The sequence below is a fragment of the Patella vulgata genome, chromosome 4 (genome assembly GCF_932274485.2).
Source record: "Patella vulgata chromosome 4, xgPatVulg1.2, whole genome shotgun sequence".
NCBI classification, from domain to species: Eukaryota; Metazoa; Mollusca; class Gastropoda; family Patellidae; genus Patella; species Patella vulgata.
In genome coordinates this window covers 86,002,954-86,018,758 of record NC_065882.2, presented here as the reverse complement: position 1 = coordinate 86,018,758, position 15,805 = coordinate 86,002,954, and the positions used below count along the sequence as shown (strand labels likewise).

At 36.1% G+C, this 15,805-nt stretch overlaps 1 protein-coding gene across 2 annotated transcripts in view; it reads left to right on the top strand.

Moving 5' to 3' along the window:
- Nucleotides 1-1,265: 1,265 nt before the first annotated feature.
- Nucleotides 1,266-15,805, top strand: part of LOC126817258 (tyrosine-protein kinase SRK2) — a 42,363-nt gene continuing 27,823 nt past the window's right edge. Inside the window, exon 1 of one of the 2 annotated variants that reach the window (XM_050544067.2) lies at nucleotides 1,266-1,355. The gene's annotated coding sequence lies outside the window, so the exon portion shown is untranslated. Of the gene's footprint in view, nucleotides 1,356-7,665; nucleotides 7,968-15,805 lie in introns of those variants that run through there. The other variant, XM_050544068.2, reaches the window with a different exon arrangement.

Sequence of the window (15,805 nt, the reverse complement as noted above, 5' to 3'; positions counted from 1 at the left end):
ATGACAGACCTTATGATACAGCGCGCACGTGCTAACCATTCGGCCATCCAACCCCCAAATGATTAAAGAAGACTAAAAGGGTAACTAGTCTGTACTCAATCAGTTGGGATGAACAGTAAATAGATAAAATACAAATCGTAAGTTATACAGTATGTGGAAACTAAAGGACATAAACTTATCTAAACAATTCATGAAATTGGAAAAACTATAAATTTAAAGATATGTGAACAAGCTAGCACATAATAGATAATGGAACAGTCCATTATACAATACAACAATTGAAATAGACCCTTCCAATTCCAGGCATAACAATTAACCAAAAACTAAATGATCATAACAATTATAAAATAAAAACACTAAAGTTTCCGAACTAAAATAAAACATATATATGTGCATTCATTATATCAATCATTTAAGATGTAATATAAAATGAATTAGGCCTACTCAATTTACTTTGCAAGGAGGGTTCCATAATGAAATGACAATAGAAGTTTGGCTAGCAATGGCACCAGTAGAAAATTATCCATAATTACTGAAACAATTAATTATTTTATATCATAATTATTTCTAAATGAACACAAAATATTAATTAATCAATTAATTGTCAACTTCTACACCCTGTAAAAACCTCTAAAACTTGATCATTTGCCACAGCTATAAAAAAGCAGACATCAAGTTTGACTGGGATTCCTTCTATGCCAGAAAGATGCTAAAATTTGGGTCACCTGTCAACATTGGGTGTGTTTTATAAAATATGTGTAAGATAAGGTAAGAAAAGATAATAACTCTGGGCGGCAGCAGAACGCCGAATATCGATGGGGTTCCATGACATCAATTACACAAATTTAAGAAACATAAGTTTGCTTCCTACCAAATTTGAAGAAAACAAATCCGCTAAAAACAATAGACTCTATCGCGGTCACAAGGTTTTCGACAAAGAGGGATAACTTCGAAACGGAATGTCACAATACAAAATATCGATAGGGATAGAGTTCCCGCCAAATTTGAAAAAATCCATTAAAAACTATAGCCTCTATCGCGTTGACAGACGGGCCGACAAGGTGACGACTATATAAAAAAAATAGGAGAGAAAAAATCTCAGATCTTCAATAAAAATTAGGCGATACTGAAACCCGCTATTTTATAAACAACCATCCTAAACTTTATTTTAAAGATTGATTTACTGTCAAACCGTGAATGTTTAATTTCGCGCAGAAGCACTGAGAGCGTAACTTAACTTCCCGTTGTCGAGTGTGAAATAGCGAGACAACTAAGTACTTCCTGATTTGGGGTAATGTCCCGAAGAAAACCTGTATTAATTGACAATTACTTCTAAACCTGGACTGCTCGTAAAGGTAAATTTCTGTATATGAATATACAATTTAACTTTACCAAAGTATACATACACGATGCTATCGTCAAAAGTAGTAACAGCGAACTGATACTTCAAAAAACTTACGAATACCACGAGAAATTGTCAACTTTATTTGGTGTGTCATCCTCAACTAGTTGTAATATTTTGCTGAAGGCTAAACGGCCCACGAACTAATGAATGTTCATGCATGGTTATATATAGGGAGAGGCATGTGTATTTTATTCAAGGAAGAAGTACACCTTGTCTTTCAAACTTACTGAGTTTTTTTTATTTGAAATCAAATGGGATACATATAGTAAACATAGACAACAATGTGTATATTTTTAGAACATTGTATTGTATAAAAATGGCCAACAAATAGGATGTATAATCCTATATCCTTTAAGTTGTGAAGTTTTAAATTGTTTTTGTTGTTGTATATATTTTGTCTATAATCCACATGTTTGTATCATTTTCTTGATAAAGACCAGGAGTTTCCTGTCTAAAAGATGAATAGTAATAAATCCAGTAAATTATTGTGTATTCAATTACTAAATATATCATCAAAGAAATTATCTGCTCTATCAATTACACATGTTTCGAATATTTGTTTTTATATCTTCACTACACGGTTTCAAATTCGGCCCACACGTTTTTCTGTTCTAATTTTATATTGGGTTACCTGCAATGAGTTGTTACCTGTGTTCACCTGTATTCACCTGTGTGCACAGGTAGACAAATGATATAGAGATTCTTGTTGTTGTTGTGATGTATGTTGTGTGAATGTTTGTCTTAGTCTTCTATCTGTATAAAAGTTCATCAGGATTTTCCAGCTTTGTTCTCCCTTGTCGGTGGTGCATGCCTGACAAGGACATGACTGTCCAGTTGTTCGGATGGGACACCGCTGTCCGAGCAAAACGTCCCTCATAGCACACTGTATTGCAATTTCATTTTCTGTCCGTTTATTCTGTTGTACTGAACCAGGAGGTTCCCTGTGTTCGATCTCGGTGGGGGTTTGGTCAGGTGGTGTAATAAGTTGGCTTAAGTTTGTACGTGACAAGGATTATTAGAGTCGCCTGCCCAACCTGGTAGGATTTTTCCTATGGTTACCACCCAATTCTGAAGACCCCTGATGCGAGTGCGTATTGTTGAAATACCAACTGAAATGACCTGAATGCCTGAGAAGGATGTGGTTTATCAAATTATGACCAAACACTAAGGTTCCATTAATACGATTGACATTACGCTTATCATACACATCGTTATAGACCAGAGCGGTGTTGGATGGCCGAATGGTTAGCGCTTGCGCGTTGTATCATAAGGTCTGTCATTGAGTCGACTGGCGTGGTTTCGATTCCCCGGTTGTACGTGACAAGGAGTAGGGTCGCCTGTCCAACCTTGTGGGTTTTCTCTGGGTCCTCCGGTTTCCTCCCACTGCTAAAGACCCCGATGCACAAGCGAATGATTGGAATAAAATTGAACCATATGTTAGTCTCGAAATGACCTAGTTTGTGTTGAGTGGATGTTAAACCCTATTTCTCTCTCTCTCTCTCACATGTAACAAGCCTGCCTCTCTCGTTTATAGTAATTAGATCCTTCTGAAGATAGGTAGATTATATAGTTTGCTTCCTTAACCATTATATAATATGATATAACCTATGTTTGTGTAGATTTGTTGAGGAAGTATAACTTTACTGTAGGTTATATAGTATACACGTACAGACTAGAGCAGGTGCTTGTACAGTTGATCAGGAATATTATTAATTGAGGCAAGTCTTTTAACTAAATATCATCCATCGTCTCAAACATTACAAACACGACTTATTGGTCAATTTAAATTAACACTGATGTTGTGATCTTACCGTGAAAAGTTGGGCTTTTGATATCCAATATATAAGACAAAATGAAAATTTTAAAATCGGCACACGAATCACTTATTAGAATGCTGTCGAGCGCCATCTGTAATGAAGCGACTCTATGAACAAGGCTAAACATATCCCAGAGGAGAATACTACTGGTGTAGACTGGAATAACCAGATGCCAAAAACTGCCGTTCAATTTGGGCTCTTCACATATTTTGCCGAACATAACTGTTTAGAAATTAGAGTAAAAATAGAAACGATTGAATGTAAATGAGTTTATATACATTCATATTACATTATTATATGCATTCCAAGTGTTCATTTCTAAGTGCCAAAGAATAGAGAATTAACTTCTTTAATATACATGTATGACCTATAGTATATTGTTTAATATACATGTATGGACTAGAGTATATTGTTTATAGCAGGTGCTTGTAGAGGAAGAATAACATTGTAATTTGTATTACATACTTAGAGAGATGTGATTAATGCATGGTATTTGTAGGTAGATATATAGTAATGGTGTGGTATATGTGAGAGTGGGTGGGTACAACTCGTAATACACAGTGAAATATTGCAAATGGAGATTTATGATACATGAATTACATGTATATTTACTGTGTGAGTTATATGTATATTTATAGTGGTAGTTACATTTATATTTACTGTGTGAGTTATATGTATATTGAATGTGGGAGTTACATGTATATTCACTGGAATATATATGGAAATACACAGGAGACCAATGCATATTGAGTTTGATCCATGAGTATTAAATAATGTATCTTCACTGGGAGTTATATGTATATTCACTGGGGGCGATATGTATATTCACTGGGAGTTATTTCAGACTACACTCATGAAACACATGTTGGACTTTATTGAAGAATCCAGTATATAAATATATATATTCACAATGTTATTGCAGAATCCAGTATATTAATATATGTATTCAGTGTGTTATTGAGGGAGGAATCCAGTATATTAATATATGTATTCAGTGTGTTATTGAGGAATATACTGGTACTAAACACTCTGTTAAAGATGTATTGTTTAAGATTTAGATAAATGAAATGAAATGGAGTTTAACGTCCTACTGTTTTGCTCCTAAACTGGGCTAATGAGGACGGGCATACGCCATACTGTGTGCTATGAGGGAAATTTTTGCCCGGGCAGCAGCGCTACGGCCTACTCTTATATCGAATTCCAACTGCCAAGGGATCTTTTACGTGGACGCCAATTTGTACACGGGACCTCAGTTTTTCGTCCCATCCGGACGACTAGACAGCTGTCCTTGTCAGGCCCTCCATCCTGCTTCACTGACGAGGGGGAACCACGCCGGAAAATCTGGATGAACTTTCTCGCCAATGCAGGGATCGAACATCCGAACTCCAGGCTAGCGAGCCAGCATCTTACCCACTTAGCTACGTGATCCCCCCAGATTTAGATAAAGAAATGGCCGTTCTTGCTATAATAGTTCTCAAATAGATAATGAATATATTGAAAATATCATTCAAATTACTTTATTCTGTGCGAAGTTATTACTGTTTGTAGTTTTGAGACGATGTGGCATATTTTTTATTATTGTAACCACGATACTGGTTATTTGAGACCTAGCCCCAATTTCACCATTTTAAAATTAAATCATTAATCCTTTTAAATCTCCGCCATCCGATGCTCTAGAGAGTTGATTATAGGCTTGTCTAATTAATAAATAATATGACATTTGAAGCCAAAAGGATGATTTAGCTGTGTTATTGGGGAATGTATGTATACTCATTGTTTGTAAAATGAAATGGTGTTTAACTTCCTACTGTTCTGCTCCTACTGGGCTAATAAAATCTACGTCCTACTCTTATTTCACTCTACACGAGCAGTATTCTCCTGTTGGATGCCTGGAGGTCGGGTGTTCGATCCCTGCATTGGCCGAGAAAGTTCATCCAGATTTTCCGGCGTGATTCTCCCTTGTCAGTGATGCAGGACGGAGGGGCTGACAAGGAAAGCTGTCTAGTCAGTGATGCAGGACGGAGGGCTGACAAGGAAAGCTGTCTAGTCGTTCGGATGGGACAAAAAACCGAGGTCCCGTGTACACATTGGCGTGCACGTAAAAGATCCCTTGGCAGTTGGAATTCGATATAACAGTAGGCCGTAGTGCCGCTGTCCGGGCAAAATTTCCCTCATAGCACACTGTATGGCGTATGCCCGTCCTCATTAGCCCAGGTTAGGAGCAGAACAGTAGGACGTTAAACTCCATTTTATTTCATTTCATTTCCTGTTGGATGTTCCAACCTCATGGGTTTTCTCCGGGTCCTCCGGTTTCCTCCCACTGCTAAAAACCCCTACACGCAAGTGAATTATTGAAATAAAATTAAACCATATGTTAGTCCCGAAATGACCTAGTTTTTGTCGAGTGGACGTTAAACCCCATTTCTCTCTCTCTCCCTGTTGGATGTGTTCATCAAGTCGCTTCATTACAAATGGCGCTCGAAATTATTCTGGCATACAAATAAAGTGTCAAGTTTAAAATGTTTGTTTTGTCTTAGGTGACCTATTTTGGGGTAATTTTATGCCTTTGATGTATAATTGTAGAGGGCAATAAATATCCTGTATCAGAATATGTATGTCAAGTCATTGTCTCGTGACAAATTGATATCCTCATCTTCCTTCCTAATACACCTCTTTATGGCTCATGTCTCATATCAACGACAAAATTTCCTTCATAGCGCACTGTATGGTGTATGTCCGTCTATTTTAGTCCAGTCATTGCAGAACAGTAGGACGTTAAACCCCATTTCATTTCATTTCATTTATTGTAAAATTTAGGATATTAGAACTCCATGTATTCGTTTTTGAAATACAAACCACTTCCTGATTTTCTTAATGTATTTGAATTGTCAGTTAGACGTATAGGAAGAGTTTTGTCTGCAGCATCTTCCTAATTAGTTGTCGTTAACACACCCTGATCAATTAGATTAATTATCACTTTCTTTGAATAACAGAAATAACTTGAAGATGTCTCATGTCTCTAAAACAAAAAGTTTTCCGTGATATAGACACAGGTTACAATTCTATGGAAGGCAATTACTGTTTATTACTGAGCGATGTTTCACCTAGTCTTCTCTAGTCATTATCAAACAATGATTAAATATAACGAGACGATATATACATGTACACAACAATACTTGGTTAGTAATGTTGACTTATTGTAGTGATAATGACACAGGTCACAATTCTGTGGAAGTTTACTAAATATTTTATAGGTGTTAATTTTAATAATATTCACATCTTATAACATGACATTTCAACTAGACTTCTCTATTTCATGTTAATAACTAAACAATTTGTCAGTGATCGTGAAGATCTAGACTCGACAAAACACAATATTGCTGCAGCAGTAGTAATAACTGGACTGGTTGTTTAAATAGGCCTACATTATGTAAATCTGCCTATTGCAGGTCTTTCTTTAGGCCTTAATTGTTATGTACATTATAATCAACTCTATGCCATCGGATGGGTCGGATTTTAAGTACATTAGAGCGTTTCTGCCATTTAATGATTTATTTTAAATATGGAGAAGCTAGGCTAAGGCTTGAATGACCAGTTCGGTGGCTACATTCAATGCACACATCTTTCCGAAACTGCAACCATTGATAAATTGGCTGAGAATAAAGTATTTATATCACAGTCAAATCTTCCCTATTTTTATTGAATTAGTGAAAATTGAGTGAATTCCTTTAAAGAGATGGTATAAGGTATCACAAGACACAAATTAAAGATAACCGTACCAGTTATTTTCTATGATCTATAATCCAAGCTATCACCTCTGACTATAATCTGCAAATAGCAAGAAGTGTCATGTACAAGGCAGGTTATGCCTACTCTTTCTGAAACACTTTGAGGGGGGTTGGGTGGTCGAATGGTTTAACGCAGTCCTGTTAGATCATAAGGTCTGTTTGAGTTAAGTTTCACGGTTTTGATTCCCTGCTCATACATCACAATCAACAGGTTTCCCCTTGTCAGTGGCGCAGGAAGGAGGGCCTGACAAGGACAGCTGCCTAGTTGTTTGGACGGGACGAAAACCTGAGGTCCTGTGTATACATTGGCGTGCACGTAAAAGATCCCTTGGCAGTTGGAATTCGATGTAAGAGTAGGCGATAGTGCCGCTGACTGGGCAAAATTTCCCTCAAAGTCTGGCCTGCCTTCATTAGCCCAGTTGGAGTCCAACACCTCGTTGGAAGCGGACGTAAAATACAACTAACTCATCATCATCAGAACACTAGGATGTTAAACCCAATTTCATATGTGACAAGGAGTAGGGTAGTCTGTCCAACCTTCATGGGTTTTCTCCGGGTCCTACAAATTTCTACCATATTAAACCCCATTTCTCTTTTCTCTCTCTCCCTTCCAGTTCCGTAGTTAACACACTTGACTAATAAAAACTGGTCTTCTCGACTCTTTCCTGGATTCCGATCCACAACACACGTACATATGACTAACAGGAAATGTCCTTTATTACAGTGATATAGATATATCTTTTGACATGGTTTTATCTTAAAATAATGATAAAGATAGTCGAGTTTATGTTTTATATGAGAACTAGGAAGTAAATTATCGCGGAGAGGCCATTTTGTGTTTATGTATTGTGAATATGTGAAACCTGATTTCTTTTTTAAACACTCGTAAGGTGAAGTATATAGAACAACCATTAAGCTGCACTACTTTCTTCCACAGTGAACTATAAAAGATAAAAGGTATGCTGACACAAACTGATTTCAACACTGGTTTAATAGCATTTTAAAGTACTTTTCACCCGTCTTGGGACTATTCATAAATAATGTCATTGTATAAAGATGGACAGTATAGTATATTTATATCTATATATATATATGTCACTTTTGTTTGCGTTAATACAGATATGGATCAGTGCATACATGTACGTAAAGCAGCAATCATAATGTTGATTTAAAAATACATTATGTAAGATTGAGATACAGGGTTGGCTGTTCTTGCTATAATAGTGCAAAAATACATAAGAAATGAATATATTGAAAATATCATTCAGATTACTTTATTCTGGGCAAAGGTATCAGTGTTTGAATTTTTGACAAGACTTAGATAGTCTCAATTGTTAAAACATACATTATGCAAGAGCTAAATCTGTCTTATTGCACATCTTTCTTTAGGCCTTATATGTGATATAAATTATTAATCAGACATTAATTGTCTGCGATATCACCTCGGTGGAAGCGGACGTAAAATACAAGTAACTCATCATCATCATTAATTAACTTATCCAGGCCATAATCAACTCTAGATGCCATTGGATGGCTCCAATATGTAGTAGATTTGAATACGTTTTGTGGTTGATGAAATAACCGTAAAAATGTTGTTTATTGTAACAACGTAGTAATGGCAATCGAGGCTAGACAAAAATTGTATCACTAGTAGGATGGATCAGAGTGAAGTAATTTGCCAAAGGGAGATTATCCATTGTTGATATGTTTTGATTTTTTCCACATTTTCCAGTCATCGTTTTTTAAGGCGAGCGATCGCTCTCAAGCGCCTGCCACACACCCGAATGTCGACCGAGGGGAGCCTTTTTGCCCTCTCCTTAAAATTGAAAATCGCGCACCTTTATAAAGTCATTGGGGGTTTATTGTTATTTATGAATCCAGGAATGACCCTCTAACATGCAGTTTTTAATCTTCAGAACCATTTCTCATACACAAAACTAATCACTCTCCTTAATATCAGATCCCTCTCCTTAATTTCTAAATCACTCTTCTTATCGAAACTGGGAGAACTTTTTTACGGGAGTTATTTTTTCAATTTATTGATTATGGGGATCTTTTTTCGGCTCTCCTCTAAAATACAAACAACAACGACTGATTTTCGTATGGAATAAGACTCAAGAAGAAAAAAAATGTACATTTTACATATTGAGTATAATGTTTTTTCATTATCTATTTTGAAACTATTACAGTGTGTAATAAAGACCAAAACATAATATGGAACACAATTTACTATTTTAATTAAAGTGACGTTGCTTTGAGGGTTCTTAACGTTTTCAAGCAAATGATGATGAATATAATATATAAAATAGTAGTTGTGTTTCATGATTATGGTTTTGTGTTTATTATTACGTCAATTGCTAAATGCCGCTCAAAGAAGATATTACAGTGAGAATTGTCAGCTCTTTATCTAAATCTTACATAATACAATAAATACTGTCATTCAGAGATTTATATTGTATGAAATATCAAACTCTGCTGATGTCATCCAGTCTGTGTACATTGTGTTTTCCTTGCATTATTATCCTTCTAGTCACCTCTTTTATACACAATCAAGTTGTAAACTCATTGTAAATTAAATTATGTTATAAATATCATTGAGAAAATACCATAAAATATATATAGTCATATTTCAGTATAATTATTTTTTAAAGTTTACTATGGCCCCCACCAGGTATATATTTTAGTATAATTTTTATTAAAGTTTACTATCAGACCCCCACCAGATATATATTTTCATTGTCGATGGTGGTTTATAGCCCATTCAAACGCTTAAGTTGAACTGGTTTAAAAAACCCGGGGATCGTTAAACCAATTTACCTTTGTCGTCTAAACTCAAATGTAGGGCAAAAAAAACAGTTTAAAAACCCCAGCTCACGACCTGTCTTCGAAACAGCTTTTTATTTTAAACTGGTTCATCTTGGCTGTCCGAACGCATTGGCTTAAAAAAACCCTGGGAAAATGGCGACGCCATGCAGTGCCAGTGTTACCGAAAGCGTGCAAGAACTGACTAAAGAGAGAGAGAAATGGAGTTTAACGTCCACTAGGTCATTTCGGGACTAACATATGGTTTAATTTTATTTCAATAATTCGCTTGCGCGTAGGGGTCTTTAGCAGTGGGAGGAAACCGGAGGACCCGGAGAAAACCCACGAGGTTGGACAGGCGACCCTACTCCTTGCCACGTACAACCGGAGATTTGAAACCACGCCAGTCGACTCAATGACAGACTTTATGATACAGCGCGCGCACGCTAACCATTCAGCCATCCAACCCCCCAACTGAATAAAGAATATGAAGCTACCCATGCGTTGTCAAGTATTACCTGCAACTGAAGAGGTCAGAGTAGTTAAACTCGGCACGTGTGAACGCAACACAATGCTGTCTTAAAACCCCTGGTAATTTTGAACTGGTTTAAAAATAAGCGTCTGAAAGGTGTATTAGACAAGAAACGGAGGTGTTTTCAGTAGAGGGATTTTGGGGTGGGTGCATCGCTCAAACATATAATCAATGGTTCGTCTTATACTTTCATTCCCTTAGTTGAAATGAAATAGGGTTTGATGTCCTGCTGTTCTGCTCCAGTCTGATAAAAATGCTGATCTATATTTTATTTCATTTTTTTATACTTTCGATGGCTTCCACTACTCAACGTATCATAGTGTTTCATTGGCTAATCCCTCATATCATCCAGAACGCAAGTTATATAACAACTCTCCCAGATCCTAGTGTAGTAAAGACAAGTAAAACAAAATTTTGAACTATAAAAAACGAAACGAAATAGGGTCTGTGTTTTAATTAGATTGGTTCTGCTCCCACTTGAAGCCCACTGGGAGCCCACTGGGAGCCCACTGGGGGCCCTCAGTTGAGCCTTGAGGCACAGTGTTTATGTCGATTCAATTGATTCAATAGAATGTGTTGGATGCTTTTCAGATATCTAGAAATTGAACATTTAATTGATTTCACTAAATTAATATTAGTAAATATTTAATTGGAGACAAAAATTAGAACAAAGTTCCATTAGTATTACTTGACATATCATAATGCTAAAAGGGGTTTGGGTCGCCGAATGGTTAGCACGTACTCGTTGTATCATAAGGTCTGTCATTGAGTCAACTGGCGTGGTTTCGATTTCCCGGTTGTACGTGACAAGGAGTAGGGTCGTCTGTCCAACCTTGTGAGTTTTCTCCAGGTTCCCTGGTTTCCTCCCACTGCTAAAGACCCCAACGCACAAGAGAATTATTGAAATAAAATTGAACCATATGTTAGTCCCGAAATGACCTAGTTTGTGTCAAGTGGACCTTAAACCCCATCTCTCTCTCTCTCTCTCTCTCTCCCTCTCTCTCTCTCTCTCTCTCTCTCTCTCTCTCATGCTAAAAAATATGTTCAGATTGACTTGAAAATCTATTTGAATTGTTTAAGGGACTACCAGTTTGGTCAGATAAATACATCTGTACTATTCAGTATGTACTTACGAAGATAAAAGTACGCAGTATATGTTCAACGGGCAAATATTCTGATTTCTCAGAAGAAAAAACAAACTTCCTTCCTCTCTTAGTAGCCGTTTTCCATCTCCCGGGTTCTACGATAAAATATTAGTTGTCAACATTTCAGTCTCTACTAAAGAAATTTGTTCTTTAGAATACAAAACTAGCCAGCGTGTTTTCATTTGGCAAATATACTGACTTCTAAATAAAAAAATAAAAAAAAACCTTCCCCGCTTTGAAAAACCTGAGGTCTTTTGACGTGAATTCCTACTGTCAAAGATTCTTTTATGAAAAAACAAGATCTTGTGTACAACTTGGCATGAATATAAAAGATCCCTTGGCAGTTGGAATTCTAGGAGAGAGAGAGAAATGGGATTTAACATCCACTCGACACAAACTAGGTGATTTTGGTACTAACATATGCTTCCATTTTATTTCAATAAATCTTTGCTTAAAAATTCATAAAAATCGTTTAAGATCACCAAAAAATCATCTAATTTGTACTTGTGTCCAGTTTAAAGCTGACTGATTAATTTTGATAATAGGTGTCCAATTTACAAGTGTTTAACTTCTCGATCAATTAAACAACTCAATTAATGATTGATGTATAATGAGGGGATCACGTGGCTAAGTGGGTAAGACGCTAGTTCGCAACCATGGTGGTCGGGTGTTCGATCCCTGCATTGGCCGAGAAAGTTCATCCAGATTTTCCGGCGTGGTTCTCCCTTGTCAGTGATGCAGGACGGAGGGGCTGACAAGGAAAGCTGTCTAGTCGTTCGGATGGGACGAAAAACCAATTTCCCGTGTACACATTGGCGTGCATGTAAAAGATCCCTTGGCAGTTGGAATTCGATATAAGAGTAGGCCGTAGTGCCGCTGTCCGGGCAAAATTTCCCTCATAGCACACTGTATGGCGTATGCCCGTCTTCATTAGCCCAGGTTAGGAGCAGAAAAGTAGGACGTTAAACTCCATTTCATTTCATTTCATTTATTGATGTATAATGATTAATTTTTTAACAGTGGTCCGGAAGTTAAATATTGTAAATTGGACATTCATTATCAAAATTAATCAGTTAGCTTTAAACTGAACACAAGTACAAATTAGATGTTTTTTGGTGATTTTAAACGATTTTTATGAATTTTTAAGCAAAAATTTGATATTAAAGTAGCTAAGTCTCTAACTCAATATCATCCAAAGTCTTACACGTTGAAAATACGAATTATTTGTCAATTCAAATCAACATTGATGTTGTGATCTTACCAGGAAAAGGCAGGCTTCTGATATCCAATATTTAAGACAAAATAAACATTTTACCATTGGTACACGAATCGTGTACCATAGTGCGTTTTAGTGTCATTTGCAACAAGTGACAAAAAGAACGAGGCTAGACATATTCAACTGGAGAGCCTGCTTAATAGACTGGAATAACCAGACGCTAGAAATTGCTATAGGGTTGAGACACATGCTGTATTTCGCTGGACATAACTGATTTGAAATTAGAGTCAAAAAGGAAACAATTGAATGTAAATCAGTTTATATACAATCAGATTACATTATTATATGCGTTGCGATCCATTTGGGTCAATTTCTAGGTCCTAAATATTTGCGATTTAGCTCCTTTGAAGATACATTATGTAAGATTTAGATAAAGACCTGACCATTCTTGCTATAATAGTTCGAAAAAAGATAATGTAAAATGAATAATTTGAAAATTTCATTCAAATTGCGTGCGAGCGAAGATATTAGCCTTTGAAGGTTTGACAAGAAGTGTGCAATAATTTCACCCACCGTACTGGTTTTTCGAAGCTAAGTCTCGCTCCTCCATTTTTAGCTTAAATCAAAATATGGCTGAACTGTTCTAATCTATTTAATATCAGAGAAATCCGATGCCATTGAGAGTTGATTATGGCGTGGATAAGTTAATTAATGTCTAATTAATATTTAGAAAACCTTCCAGGCCTAAAGAAAGATCTGCAATAGGCAGATTTAGCTCTTGTATGATGTATGTTTAAATGAATGTGAAAGCAAATACCTGGGTTACAATGTTATCTACGATTTTATCTACTAAATTTACGAGAAAATGGTTCGTGTCAATAAAAATAGGGCCGTCTGTGTCTCATTGGTCCGTCTTCATTAGCCCAGACGGAGCAGAACAGTAGGATGACCGGATGTTAAACATCATTTCATTTCCTCTGTATTCAGTTGTTAGCCCTGTCAGAACAGTAGAACATTAAATTCATAGGTATTCAGTTGTTAGCCCTGTCGGAACAGTAGAATGTTAAACACCATTTGATAGGTAATCACCTGTTAATGCAATCTATGTAGACTATCTCACTTGTCTTAAGATGTGAACGGTGCAACAGCTAAAACAAATAACCAACATAAAAAACACAATTGGTTTGTTAGTTGGATTGGGGATTTCCTTTGTACGTTGTTTATTTACAAGCACATGCACGTCAATATTTACCTGGAACAAGAGAAAGAAGGTCCATTAAAACAATGACCATGTTAAAATAAGGTCTAGAGTTGTTGATATTACTAATAGGATGTTTAATTGTTATACCTGTGAGAGAGAGAGGGAGAGGGTTTAAGGACCACGAGAAAACCCACCAGGTTGGACTGTCAAACCTACTCTTTGACCTTACTCTTTGTCACAACAACCAGGGAATAGAAATCAAGCCAGGTGAGAGACAGAGAGAAATGGGGTTTAACACTACTTGACACAAACTAGGTCATTTCGGGACTAACATACAGTTCAGTTTTATTTAAGTAATTCTCTTGCACGTAGGGGTCTTTAGCAGAGGGAGGAAACTGAAGGACCCAGAGAAAACCCACCAAGCTGGATTGTCGACCCTACTTTTTGTCACATAAAAACAGGGAATAGAAATCAGGCCAGTTGAGAGAGAAAGAGAAATGGGGTTTATCATCTACTGGACACAAACTAGGTCATTTCGGGACTAACATATGGTTCAATATTATTTCAATAATTTGCTTGCGCGTAGGTTTTTTTTTTAACAGTGGGAGGAAACTGGAGGACCTGGAGAAAACCCATGACGTTGGACAGTGATCTTGTATGTCTGATATCTTAGGTAGGCACTCCTAGGACTAGTTCTTAATGGAGGGCTAAATTTGGGGTATTTGTGTTGGGTCCAGTTCACTCCACATTTAATTGCCTGGTATGCTAATCTAAATAACATGTCCGACTTGAGTAACATTCTTAGGGCGAACTATACTTAAACATTAAAACGTATATTTCCTTGGTGGTAAAAACCGTCAATAATGATTATACGTTTATTTATAGAGTGCTTAATCCACAAAACATGCTCATGGTGCATAATACACTAGTGTCTAAAAATATACACAAACAGATACGTTTAAAATTGAATTGAGTGTGGAGGTTTCAAGGTCTTTTTTTCCACTTTGAAAGACAGACCACCACACGATTAAGTCTGTAGAGGTTTTAAGGTAGTTTATACCACTATGAAAGACCGACCACCAACAGGATTGAGTAACTGTGATGAATTACAAATGGTGTGAACTTGCCGTAAAGTTGATATAGTAACCATGGGCTATACATACATGTAATTTAGATTTTTGATCTTAAGTGGTCTTTAAAAAAAAGTTACGATAATAATTAGGTTGTCTGATGTATTAATTGGTCAAATTTGAATCTTTGATTTGATTTTTCCTGGTTATTAGACTCATTACAAAAAAAAATACTTTTGATTTTCTGTTGAAATCGTAATATATCTATTTCGACAATAGGTATCATATTTTCAGCTATGTTTCTTTATTGGCTATACATGTATCTTTCTGTGTTGTCTATATAATAAGTGTATATTAGATAGATAATTCCTGGATTTAAATAAAATATATTTCAAACCATTACAGATGTTTAAAGATGGCGATGGGAAGTATATAATCTACCATGACCTAAATTTTGAATGGTCATGCCCATTCACATTAGAATGGTCTGATTTGGGTAAGAATACACTTGATTGTGTATTGAACTCTTTGATTTTGTATTGAACTCTTTGATTGATTGTGTATCATGCTGTATATCTGATATAATATTGAACTCTTTGATTGATTGTGAATCGTGCTGTATATCTGATATAGTATTGAACTCTTTGATTGATTGTGTATCGTGCTATATATCCGATATAGTATTGAACTCTTTGATTGATTGTGTATTGAACTCTTTGTTTTAATTGTTTATTGTTATATATAGTTGATATGGTATTTGATTGTGTATGGTTTAAACTCTATATTTGATTGTTTATGGTCTGCAACTTTGTAGTTATTGTATATGGTA